General features: G+C 45.1%; 1 long non-coding RNA gene across 1 annotated transcript; it reads right to left on the reverse strand.

Annotated features, from left to right (window-relative positions):
• Positions 1-559: 559 nt before the first annotated feature.
• Positions 560-3,897, reverse strand: LOC118986996 (uncharacterized). Its single transcript, XR_005066493.1, has 3 exons — positions 3,821-3,897; positions 1,918-2,001; positions 560-1,151 (listed from the first exon to the last, which is right to left on the reverse strand). It is a non-coding gene; the product is annotated as an uncharacterized LOC118986996 (long non-coding RNA).
• Positions 3,898-12,682: the final 8,785 nt, after the last annotated feature.

Here is a 12,682-nt window from a genome sequence, read left to right on the forward strand (position 1 = left end):
ATAGGTGAAATATTAGGAAAGAGCTAGCAGATCTTTGTTCATTTTTTGAGCAGTAACTAATGGGCGGGGATGAGTGAGGTGTAGGATGGCAGAGAGACACATTTGCTATAACTGGTGTATATATACTGTTTTTCCATTAGAGTAATGTAATCATTCTACATTCGAATGCAAATATAAAGTTCCAGGGTTATGGGATGTTACACTTCAGGCCAATGGGAAAATGGAGCTCTAAAAATGTATGCCAACTTGGATATATCACCTAACTCAAGTCTTTAATTCCTATCAATAATCTTTCATCAATCTTCCAAGAAATGCTTTTGGAACCTATTTTAATTTTCATGTTGCACCGTCTCTGAGGAAAGCTGCCTAGAAGTTAGCTCCCAACTCCCACCTGTGTAGGATCAGCTACTCTCCGAGTGTTGCCCTGAGCTCTGTAGTTCAGGATGGGGGGTGGGGGATGGGGAACAGAACAAACCCAGCTCCCTGCTGCCCCATCTGCCTTGGTGAGTTGAGCGGTATGGTGTTTTAAAACAATCCACAAAATAATTTGCACTGCAGAGTCCTTATTAGGTTTTTTTAATTGGACAGTTGCCCATATGAACGGAAATGGAAAGCAGCATACAGTCATCCAATCTCCCAGCACTGGAGTATATCCAACTGTTTTCCTGTTTTGTTTGGGCCACTTTAGTCCTTGTCTATATGCACACATAAATTTTTACAGAGTCGCAACCACTGCCTTTTTTTGTGGCCCTGGTTATTGGCATCTAGTTTTCCAAGTAACATTGACACACATCTGTTCAAATCAATTGACGTTTCCATTATGACTGACTCATTTGGCGGGAAAAACAAGTTTACGTGCCAATTGGAACAAAGAAGCATGGGTATGGGAGAGCAGCAGGGAGGAATGGTAGGAGAGGGTTGTTTCGACATACAGATCATAAAACATTTTCCAATAACATTTTTAGAGGATGTATAATATTACACTGAGTGATTGATTATATTTTACTTCATTCTGTGAGACAATTGGGGTGGTTTTCAATACCTAGTGAGTTAAATGGACATAAATTATAGACTTTGAGAGATCATTGTATTTTCTTGAAACAGGAGTCTTCTGTGTCCAGATCCAGGTCAAGAATGTTGATGTAGTGTTCCTTTGTTGGAAAAAAAGAGTCAGTACTGCTAACTGGAGATGCTGGATGCCTTAAAAATATTCCTATGATTACATTAAAAATTATGTTCAATTCTAGCTTATAAAAGCAACCTTTATATCTTGTCCCACAACTTATATAGAAGTGTCAAGTTTTAAATTTAGAACTAAACTAAGCTTTTCCTAGTTTAAGGGTCACACCTGTGTAATAAACGTAACACAATGCTGTATGCACTTAGCTTTCTCACTAACAAATAACATGTGTTGGGAGAAAAGTCACTGAGAAAACAATGGAAAGGGTGCCTCTCTAAAGATGGTAACATTGGATCAATTAATCAGCTGACTGTAAATTGACTCCATTTACACAAGTCTCTCACACATTATGATGCACATTTAGCAATGTTGAAAAACAATTTAAAAAATACCTTAGAGAGTTGTTAAAGAGAGTTTATAGTCTGGAACGAATTGCCATATTCTTAATTGACACAGAAATGTTTGGCTTAAATATTGCTTTATTCACATTTTTGTCCTTGGAGGAAAATCTAGGCACACTGCAACTTCGATCGTGTGAATAATGGTGCAAGCTGACTATTTTAAGTCAGAAAAGGGCACCATGCAGTCAGAGGGCAGTTTGGACGCCCTCAATCTCGATGCCTCTTGGGGGGCCCTGGGCAAAGGGCCGCTGAACTTCTGGAAGGCAACGCCCCCTAGTCAGGATCACTTGGTCCTCGCTCTCAGCCCCTCAGTCCCCAACCCGCTGGGTCTCTCACCTGGGTCCTGCAGGCGCCTACTGGAAGGAGCAGGATGGCGCGGGCCAGGTCCTCCCGGAGGGCTGGGTGCCACCGGGTCTCCTTCTGGCTCATGGGGGACCGGTACAGAGCAGGGAGAAAGGGAGAAGGGAAGCTGGTGAGAGGCAGGAGGGCAGCCTCGAGAGGCCTCCCCACTTCCAAGTACAGAGGCAGGCCGGGGCAGGAACCTGTTCTCCAGCTAGGCCTGGGGATTGCGGGCCTGAAGGGGCATGGGGCAGCCGGCGAGGGAGGGAGCGCACTCCAGGGCTTCCCGGCCCGGCCCGGGGATCGCGGCTCTGAGGAGGGGCAACGGCCGCTGCGGGAAGCCAGGCTTGGCCAAGTGGTCTGGGTCCTGGCGCCCCTGGGAGCCTGAGGGACCGCGGCGGCCGAAAGGGCCCCAAACCGTCCTGCGACTGCCCTTAGTGCAAAGGAGTCTGGGAGAGCGGGCTTTTCGGGCGGCTGATCCCAACTCCCACCCAGTTCTAGGCCCCTGCAACCTCCTCCTCCCTAGACCGGAGCCCTTTTTTGGGGGCCCCACTCCCGGCCCTCGGTGGGATCAGTTCCAGGCAGCCCATCGAGACCAGAGGGGGCTCTGTGTTTTGTTTCTTTTAAGAGAACACAAAGCGTGGAAATGTTCCACACCTCCCTTTGTCTGCCAACAGTCCTTTACCTCCCGGTTCGCCAGGTCAAAAATAAATATCTAAGACTTAGATTCTAAGTGATTTTCACAGGCAAAGGGCTCCCTCAGCCAGAGAATGAGCCCTCTCATTCCTAGGCAGACTGTCAAGCTCCTAACCTACTGGGACCCCCAGTGAGAAGAGGAGGTGGCGTTAGAGGTCGACAGATGTGCAGCACTAATTAGTAACAGTATCCAGAGTTTTGGCGGTACCGAAGGGCCCCGCAGTCAACAGCTGAGGTGCTGCCATTTTCTCCAGAACTGTCAAGCGGGTGCCTTGTCCTTATGTGAGCCTTGGGACACCGCTTTCAGAGTGAAATTCCGGGACCATTTTGGGAGAGAGAGCAAGAGCAGCTACAAATGCAGGGCCTCATTCAGGGGCCACCCTCTCAAGTCCCCGCTCTCCCTGCAGGCCTCAGATCAGGCAGGTCAGCCACTTCCCACGGCACCTGGAAGTCACTGGCTTGCATGGATCCCCAGCTCACCGCATCTTCCGCGGCTCGAGCTCGAGGGCAGTCCCCCAAAACACAGCTAGAGGGAAGGGAGAGGAAGGGGACGTAAACTTTCATCTTTCTTGGACTCCAAAATCCTTTCCGGGCGCAGGACGTGACGCCGTGTACCAGGAACAACAGAATGGCCTGGGGACTGCTTTCAGTGGGTCACCCCGTGCTGTCCCCCTTACTCTTTTCCCATTTCCCCGCCCCCATTTAGTTGTTGGAGTCTGAGGTAGTCTTTCTTCATTTTTGTTGTGTGGGCGGCATTCTAAGTGATCAGGCAGGGAATTTTTTCAATCACTTATATTTTCCTTGGGCAGGGAATGGGGCGCTAAAATGAAAAATCTTTCATTTACACCCACTTACATATTCAAAGACGGGCAAATGTTTAATGGAGGACAACCGTGCGCCTCTTGGGGCGGACACCACAGGTGTTGCACTGGGACTTACCTGGTGGGTAGACTCGTGCGGGTGTCCCATCCTTGCCCGGGCAGCAGAAACAATACTCCAGATTACCTATCACCCACTGCAGTACTGTTCCTGCTGCTAGGGCACGGCTGAGTGCGGGCACCGCGTCCGTCCTGGCGCGCCCCACCCCTCCAGCCCCCAAGCCCCAGCAGAGTGCCCTCTCCCCAAATCTGGTGGTGCTTCGTGGGAGGAGAAGGGTGAGGAGTGAAGACAAAGAGAGACCAAAGCCCCCCACCCACCCACCTACCTGCTGCTGAGTTGGCTTTGGGAGTGGACGCCTCACAGGAACACACGTCCAGCAGAACCCCACCTTCCAACTTCCCCGCGAGGGGGTATAGCAGCGCCTCACGTTTTGAACAATGTAAAGCACTTCAAAACATGAATTGCTGCTGTATCCCCTCGGAGTCAACGAAGGGGGATAGCTCTGGAGTGCCTGCAGGTTGAGAGGACACGGTGACTGGAAGGAAGTCCCACCCTACCCCACCCACTGGCCAGGAATAAAGCAAAATTTGTGATGAAGACACTTCGTTCCAAAACAGATGTACTTTTTAGAGCTTCACCATTAGATTTGCTGGGTGGATAGTAGAGTGGAGGGTGTGACTCTTCATTTCTTTTCCCAGAGGATGAATCTTGGAAAAGTATACAGGTGAAAAGAAGAGGGGCAGGAGATAGGAATTAGGGTGTTAAAATAATCTTATCTCTGAAAGTAATAATAAAATTAATTGAGGCAGTTTGACACCTGGATTACTGTTGCCAGCTTCGAAGTCTTGGTGAAACTTCCTCCTGCTGCACATTAGAAATCCTAAGCCTCATTGAATATCCCCATTAAAAAAAACCACGCAAACCTTTTCATTTATTGACTTAAAGGAGATCACCAAAGCAACTTTGGCAGCTTCAGCTGATTCTAACATACAGGATAGCTGGGAAATTCAGAGTCCTCCATCCAAGCATCAGAATCCCCTTTAACCTGGCACTGCTTTATTCTTACAGCAAATACCTTGCTTTGAGTTATTTTTAAAGGTGTCAAAGAATGAGAGATAATTGTTATTAGATAAAATGCTGGGTCTTTACGTGTAAAACTGGTCACTCAAACTTAATCTATAAATAATGTATACTTTTTCAATGTCACCTATCAAAAAATCAATCAAACCATTTAAATACTTCATGTCAAACTACTCCTTCCTTTCTTAAGCAGCTCCACACAAACTCTTTCACATCCTGAAATGGCTGGCACTGTGCATATTCCTTAATGATTAACTCGTTAGATACCACTTTTCCTTTTTAAAATGGACACACATTAGCAGTAAGTTACACACATCCTCCCCCACTGTTTAAACAAAATAGTCAATTAAGCACAGAAGAAACTAGCCAGTAACCCTCAATCACAAACCTGAAAGTTAAAACAACAAAACCAGCACCAAATTCTAATTAATGGCTTTGAAAGTTAAAATACATTTCAATAGAAATATATACAATTGAAGTAGTCAAGTCTGCCTAGTGTTTTGGTTCATTTAAAAGTTATATCGGTTTTTCAAATGATATTGTGTCCTATTTGTTAGTAACTATACTGTGCACAGTATTTAATAAAATTAAGTGCAAAATTCATCACACCAGTTTGAGACCCAGTGTTGTCAAATACAGTATTTATGTCATGGTAAAGAAAGTTATTAATAATAATAATTCTGCTCCCTAAAGTGAGAAATGCAGTTAAGTGTATATAAATTCCTTCTTGTTTTGGCTATGCTATTTACAACGTTTACATTGACTTTTGGGATTTATGTAGAAAAACGTCCTTGGTTGCCCTTAAAAAGAAAAAAAAACATGTTTAGCAAATGTACAATTACACTTTAAAACTGCACAACCATCTCCCATTTACATATTTAAGTTCCACACAAATATGTGAACTATTACATCAGATGTTAAAGTCATCCCTAATTTAACATTTCCTTGGTTGACTACTTAGAAAAACAAAAGTTCATTCCAAATAGCAATGGTGTCAAAGGCGAAGGTCCCTTCCAATTACTCTGCAAACTGCTCGCTGGAATCGAATTCATTTGTACCCTTCGCTTAACCCCTTTCTTCTCTCCCAGTGACAGTACAACGACTTACACTGGTAAAAAGCTACCTTACAATCCTGTTCTACGGATTTCCCCTTAGACTGAAATATACTTACGAAAAGAGATGACGAAGAGGCATTTTGTCACTTTAGGAGAGGGTCAGCGGCTGATACAATAGACAAAGAATCGATACTTGCAAGTTGCCCATTGTCCCACCCCCCTTCCGAATTGAACTGTGTTTGGCCAAATCGTGTAAGAGCCAAAGAATACAACTCTTCCTCCGTTCATACTTTACAACATTTTGTCCTAATTGTGCAGATGCTTTCTTTCCCTCATCCCAAACACACGATGTATCTTCCCTGGGCGCATTCGTGCCAAACTTTTTCCTAATGTCAACTTTCCTATAGGGAAAATTAAACAACCTTGAAAGTTTTAATTGGTAAAAAGACAATGAAAAATTAATCACACATTTATTTTCAAGAGATATTTTACTGCTTGCAAAGAAGAGCCATGAAAGGTCCCTTAACAGTTTGTGAAAACCAGTCGCACCCGACCCTGGCGAGGCTGACGATAGGTTACTGCCCCTTACTCAGTTTTCTCTTCCCTTCCCTCAACATGAGCTCTTTTCCAAGCCCGTTTCCTAAGAATTTTCCCGGCTGCACTTCTGTGCTAAACTCTTTCAAAGTCCCCAAGCGTGCTTTGCAACCCCAAAGCAACACAAAACTTTTTCATCATTGTCACCAGATTTTTTTCATTCTGCCGTAACCTACGTTACTGGGGTGGGGTGGGGGTGGGGCGCCAACCAACAAGTCCCTTAAAAAAATCGCGTGTCACCTCTCGATCCACTCGAAAATGGCGCCGAAATCGAAGAACTTCTTAAATTTCATTGTCAGCTTTTTGCAAAGGTTTCTGGGATTTTCCTGCGAAGCTGCTTGCAGCGTCTGAGAGCTAGCGAAAGAGTTAGCAAGCAAAAGACAGAGAAAGGAAGGAAGGAAGGGTGGGGTCGGAGGGGGGTGCACAGATAGCGAGACTTAGGGCTCGAGAGAGGAGCGGAGCAGGGCAGGGACTTAGAAGGCGGCAAGGCGCTAGGGGCTGGGCACCAGCAACAGGGACCAAGAGCCGGGAGCGGAGAGCCGGGAGCCGGGGATTCGGAAGTGCGGAGGGCGCGCTCTAGGGCTGGCTTCAGCCGAAGCTCGCAGAGCAGCGTGGCAGAGGTGGAGCAGAGCGAAAAGGCTGGAGCTGTGCGCACCCAGGGAGGCGAGCGGGGCAGCCAGCAGTGAGGCTCTGGGAGCGGCCCTAGAAAAAGCCGGCTCTGGGGGCGTGGCCACACGGAGCCGGAGCTTCCCCCCACCCCTTCGCCTTGCTTCTCCCAGCCCGGGGGAGGAAAAGAGGAAGGGAGGAGGAAAAGAGAGGGAGCTGTAGGGAAGGGGGGTTGTGCAGGCGCTCGACGCCACTGCCTTGGCCTGCAGCTGAGAAGGACCGAGAAGGGTCCTCCGCGCCCAGAATAGCCGATCCAGAGCCGAATAGCTGGGGTTCAGGGAGAAAGAAGAGAGAATGGAAAACGGCAAAGCCAAGGGCACAAGGTAGTGCAGCACTCACCCAGAGACCCACATACTCGTCCACCGGTGCCCTCGCCGTGCCATTTGAGATGTCAGGAGGGCGTGAGGTGGCTGAGCAAAGACCCTAGCCCTAATCTTCCCGGAAATGTCTGAAATTTTGGGGGGAGGACTCAAGAAGGGGGAGGACTGCCTGAGTGTAGTACTCTCCCCAAGCATTTGAGTCCAGACTTGTCCGGACTCCCTTGCCCCCACTACCCTGCCAAGCTCTCAGGGACAGAGGCCTGGGACCAGGCGATCCCTGTACGTGTCGGCTGTCTGCTCTGGGGAACATAGTAGAGAGGCAGGGGACAGTTGTCTACACAAACTCCCAGTCCAAGAAGGGAAACTGGTTTCAAGACTGAAGTGGGGAAACAGGAGAGAAAGGAGCCCTTAGGGTGAGTGTTAGAGGCTTTTGGGGCCCGAGACTTCATTTTCTTACGTGTGAGAATGGCATTGACGGCAGGTAGGAGGTTGTGCTTATACTTAGAAGATGCATGCTGAAATGTAAAGGTGAAATGCCACTATGTCCGCAGTTTTCAAATGATGCAGCTACCACATGCACGCATTCTGAGTGGTGGGGGGAAGCAAATGTTGCAATATGTTACAGTTGTTACACGCAGTTTGGGGGCAGGGGTAAATGGACATTCCTTGTACTGTTCTTTAAAATTTCTTTTCTATTTCTTGTATATTTGCTAAATATCATAATAAAAATTGCGCCTGAACGCTATCTAAGGATATGAACACGGCTGCTTCTCTTTCCCTGTCCCGGGTGGAACAAATCTGCAAACAAGCAGGGCTCAAATTGTGTGGGTGCTGGACGGGAAGACCAATGGGTAGCGCTGAACTGCAGCAGCCAAAGCCCTAGGCACGGAATCCAGGCCCGAAGTGGTTGGGGGGTCTTCGAGGCAGCTAGGCAGCCAGGCGCACAACTCTGCCTAGGTGCTGCCGACTGGACCTAGGAGGGGGCTGTCCTGGCGGGCCCCAGCTATCCTGTCCGACTCTGACTTAACTAGCTCAATGGTGCCAGCCGCCCGCACCATGGACGAGCAAGTGGTGGGCCGCGGGGAGCTGAGCTATGTGCCTGACGCCACCACCGAGGCCAGTGTCCCCCATTCTCCCCGTGGAAGGTCGAGGCTGTCGTGACTTGAGCCCTGCGCGAGGGGTGCTGTAGAATGGTGCTTAGGCTCTGGGGGGAGCGGGGAATTTGGGTGCCGAAAGTAGTGACACGCGCGCGCGCGCGTGCGCGCGCGCGTGCACATACACACGAAATCAGTATATAAAAATAAAACCACGGATTTCCCCGTGTTCAGCGCTGGAGTTTCTAGAGCTACTTAAGTATCGTACGCATTTTACTGTAATGTTTCTGTATATCTGATGCAAAATCTTATTTTCTTTACAAAAGCGATCTCGCAGACTCTAGGCGTTGCAAGTGTTGCACGGCCTTCCGCTGGCGTCTTCGCCTTTTTAAAAAAAAAAAAAAGACGTGGGTGGTGGGGGAGGGACGGTAGAGCCTTCCAGGGTCTGCAAGGCTATTTTTAAAATTTAACCGACAAGTTTACAGACCAAGAATTTGATTCAGGAAAAGTTTTAAAACTGCAGGAAAGGTTTTAAAATTTGCACGGTTTCGGTGGGCGCTGAAAACTTATTCCTAAAAAACAATTTCTCTGTTAGTCTTCAAAACTCTTCGTGGACAGGGCTGAAAGTTTTCCGTGCTGTGAGACGTGACTGAACAAGCTTCTAAATCCTCAGATAGATTATTTATAAAGCTCCAGTGTCCTTGGGGTGAAAGACTTTTCTGAGCTTTTAAGGCTCGGCTTCATGAGTAAATTAGCTTGAGTTCATCTAACTGCATGTAAGCATTCATTTTCCTATCTGCATTTGCAGAAGAGCAAAGGATTCCAGTACTATAAGATAAAAGTCGAGTTTGTGGCACGTTCTCTAAAGAAAATTGCAACAGCTTTCTTTATTAAACTGTTTTTGCTACATCAGCAAATTAGAGAGCCAGTTGAATATTGATGAATTCTTTGACGGTGAGTAATATGGCTACAGGCCGAAGAAAGTGAGGGAGGGCAGATTTAAGTATTTACTCAAGTGAACAATCTTCAAATATTTTTCAAGTACGATGTCTCAAGGATTTTTTTAAGGTTTTCTTAGGACTTCTGAAGAAAACTTTGATTCTGCGAATGACTTCTCATTTTAATAAGGCCTTTCCCAACTTTGTCAAACTCTTGCTGGATTAAATTGCCCTAAAAACTACTTAAAAAGTCATTCTAGGACCGGCCACAGCTCAGCAGCAGGGTGTCAGGCAACTTCTCACAGGGCAGCAGGAAACCTTGGAAGGGAAATGGACACCATTCATTGTTTTTTGTGTTTTTTTTTTGGTCATTTCTGAAGTGCTGTTTCAAAGTGGGTATTTTTAGTAAAATAGCACATATTTTTCACTGTTTTAGCTCATGAAACACTAAAAAATTGCCTCAATGAGAAGTAATTATAGTCAGTCAAGGGAGGAGAGTTTAGCAATAGCTTTGAAGGATCTGAAGGCTCAGCTGAGAAAAAAATTAGCTTTAGACGATAGTTACCAAGGAAGTTATGTATAACAAGGTATTTGGAATAATTTTTGGAAAGTCTTTTCTGAAAAACGATAGTGAATGAATCTTTGGAAATAAATACTAGGGAAAACAGGTGACTTGAAGATTCTGCTTTCAATTTTAAAGCAAATTTTCAGAAATAAGCATTTTTATTTTAAATAGAAATGCCTTTTATGATTATGTTTTTCATGAAGACCTTGGGTTATGGAAACAAGACTTCATGTTGCAAATATCCAGAAGTCTTCAGAGAGATGAAATCAGAATAGAGTTAGAGATTTAACAGAAAGAAACAACTGGAAACACATTACGAAGCTTCTACTGTATTATTTGTAAAGGCTTTTTTCAGGGTTCATGTTAAGGCTAGTAGTGAGCAGTAATAGTATAAATGCTTGCTCTACTCTCAGATTCAACAGAAAAGATAGTTCTCCTTGGTAATTTTTATTTTACTTTATGCAATTAGTCTTGATAAAAATAATTCTTTGCAAAACTTGGGAATTTGGGAAAATTTTCAAGTCTTAACTTTTCCTATCCCCTGAAGATCTCACCAGAAAAAAAGAATGAATTCGTCAATTTTTCCTTTCTGCCACCGAGGGCCTTATTAAGTCCTTGATGCTGTTGCTTTTGATTTTAAGGTCTCTTTTTTCTCCTCAAAGACGCAGAGTCACTGTGTTCAATGCTGCTAGGATTTCTTCTTTAAACGCCACATGTTTTTCTTGTTGGGTGTGTGGTATCACTGTCTTAATTATTTCTGAATTTTTTGCCCATTAAATCAAAGACTGTGTCGGATGACAGAAATGATCAGAACTTTGCGCAAAGCAAGGCCACAGTAAAAGGGTGTATGGTGGTTTCAGTCTCTACACTGTGCTGGCCCTTCAGTGTCACGGTCTCATAAGCAAGCATGACTCATTGTCCTTTGCAGAGTGTAAACTGACAGAGCAGATTGTGATCACAGGGACAAGGAGATGGAAAACCTATATCCTGTGTACAGGAACAGGAGTTTAACTGTAGTTCTAGGTTGGATTTGGTCATTTGCTTTTACCATACACATTATGATCATCAGTTTCTAACTTTAATACTTCTAGCATTTTCCTTGAGCCTTGCCTAATTATGAAAAAGGAAGAAAAATCCCAGTATAAATCAATGTCAGCATGTCAGATGTAGTCATGTTCGGCAGGCTGAAGTACATTTGGATAATTGGTTGCTTCATTTATATCAAACATTTTTTTTTAAAGTCCCAAAGTGACCAGCACCAAGGAGGTCCTGTAACAAGCACAGAGCCTTGCCAAGTCCAAATGACATCACTTTTAGGATCATGCTACATAAAGAGAAAATGCTCCTGGGGGCAAATAATATCTTGCTGGGTAGCAAGAGGAGGAGGAAACAGGAAATGGAAGGGTGCTAAGGGTGCTATCTTTGTTTAAAACCAAGATGTGATTTTCAAACCATGAAACACTTTGTTGAAATAGGGAAGGAGGAAAAGTCAATATGTATAACTGAAGCATTTACATTAGTTGTTAACACTGCACTATCCAGAACTCACCCGCAGCTTTCCTTCTTGTTCCCAAACATAACTCTTTGCATTTTTCAAAATAAGACTGCATAGGTAGAGTTTCTCAGACTGGCAGAAAAATGTAATTTTTTAAGTCTCCTGTCTCTTAAAATAATTCTTAGGTTTAAAATCGGATGGGATTTACAATAGCTAATGACCAGAGCAGCCTCATCCATTGGCAAGAAACGAAGATGGAGATCTGGACCTAGTTTTCAAAGTTTACATTTGCCCTAAACTCAGGGTTCAGCAGCTTCTTTACCTCGGAATTCCCAGGAATGCCTAGCTCACAGTCCAGGGACTACTGAGAACAAGAGTGATGTGGAGACTGAGGGTGAGGATGAGAGAGAAAAAAGGATGAAAATATTAAAAGAAAACCAAGTCTTCCCTTCCATTTCTAATATCTGTCCCCCAGTTCAGACCTTCAACTTGCTACCACTAGGTCATCAAGGTGACCTTCTCAGGCTCCTTTCTCATCTTCCAACTGAGTTTTACCCCTTTTCCAGTGGTCTCTGAGTTCTTTTCTGTAAACACAATTCTGATCATATTAGTCCTTGTCACAAAACTCACACAACTAAAAGCTGAACTCTTGCATATGGCTTTCAAGGCACTCTCCAAACTGACTCTAGTCTACAACCTCCAGTTGTGCCCCCTAACCCTCCATCCACACTTTCTTTGTGCCTCCATGTAGGAGATATTTGTTCCTCCCCTTTTTTCACCCCTAGCCCAAATGCCCCCTACTCCTCAAAGACTTCTCAGATAACCTCAGAGTTGGAATTAACTACCTCTGTCCTGCTCTGTCAGGGCACTCTCATACAGCTAGTTATTCTGAGTCTGCTCCTAGCAAACAGTAAGGCCCCAGAGGGTAGGGACATTTCTGTGCAATAACTTGCATACGCTGATATCTAATACATTTCTGCCAAATAAATGCATATTTGAGAAGGGAAAAAACAAAATAGGGGGAGTTAAATGGTGTTGTGTTGGTAGTAAAGACTAAAACCAATATCCTCAACAGTTTCCTTAGGTGCCCTTTGGTGGTCTTGATGCCAAGATTGTCTAACACCGAGCTGACACGGCGGCTTAACAAGTTGGTTAGGGACCGACATTTGCAACAACATCCCCTGTAATAATATGGAATTAATTTACTTTTACATTAGCTATTCAGTGCTATGAACCCTCTCCTGAAAAACTATCATCACCATTTTGTATATTTTAAGTATCAAGCCAGTCCTTGAAGGGGAGGTGGAATGGGGAAAACTGTGTCCAAAGCCCTGGGATAAAGACAAGCTGAAAAGAGATAGAGCTAGCCAGACAAAGGCT

The sequence above is a fragment of the Sturnira hondurensis genome, unplaced genomic scaffold (assembly GCF_014824575.4).
Source record: "Sturnira hondurensis isolate 20B ecotype Veracruz unplaced genomic scaffold, ASM1482457v3 Scaffold0004786, whole genome shotgun sequence".
Lineage (NCBI taxonomy): Eukaryota > Metazoa > Chordata > Mammalia > Chiroptera > Phyllostomidae > Sturnira > Sturnira hondurensis.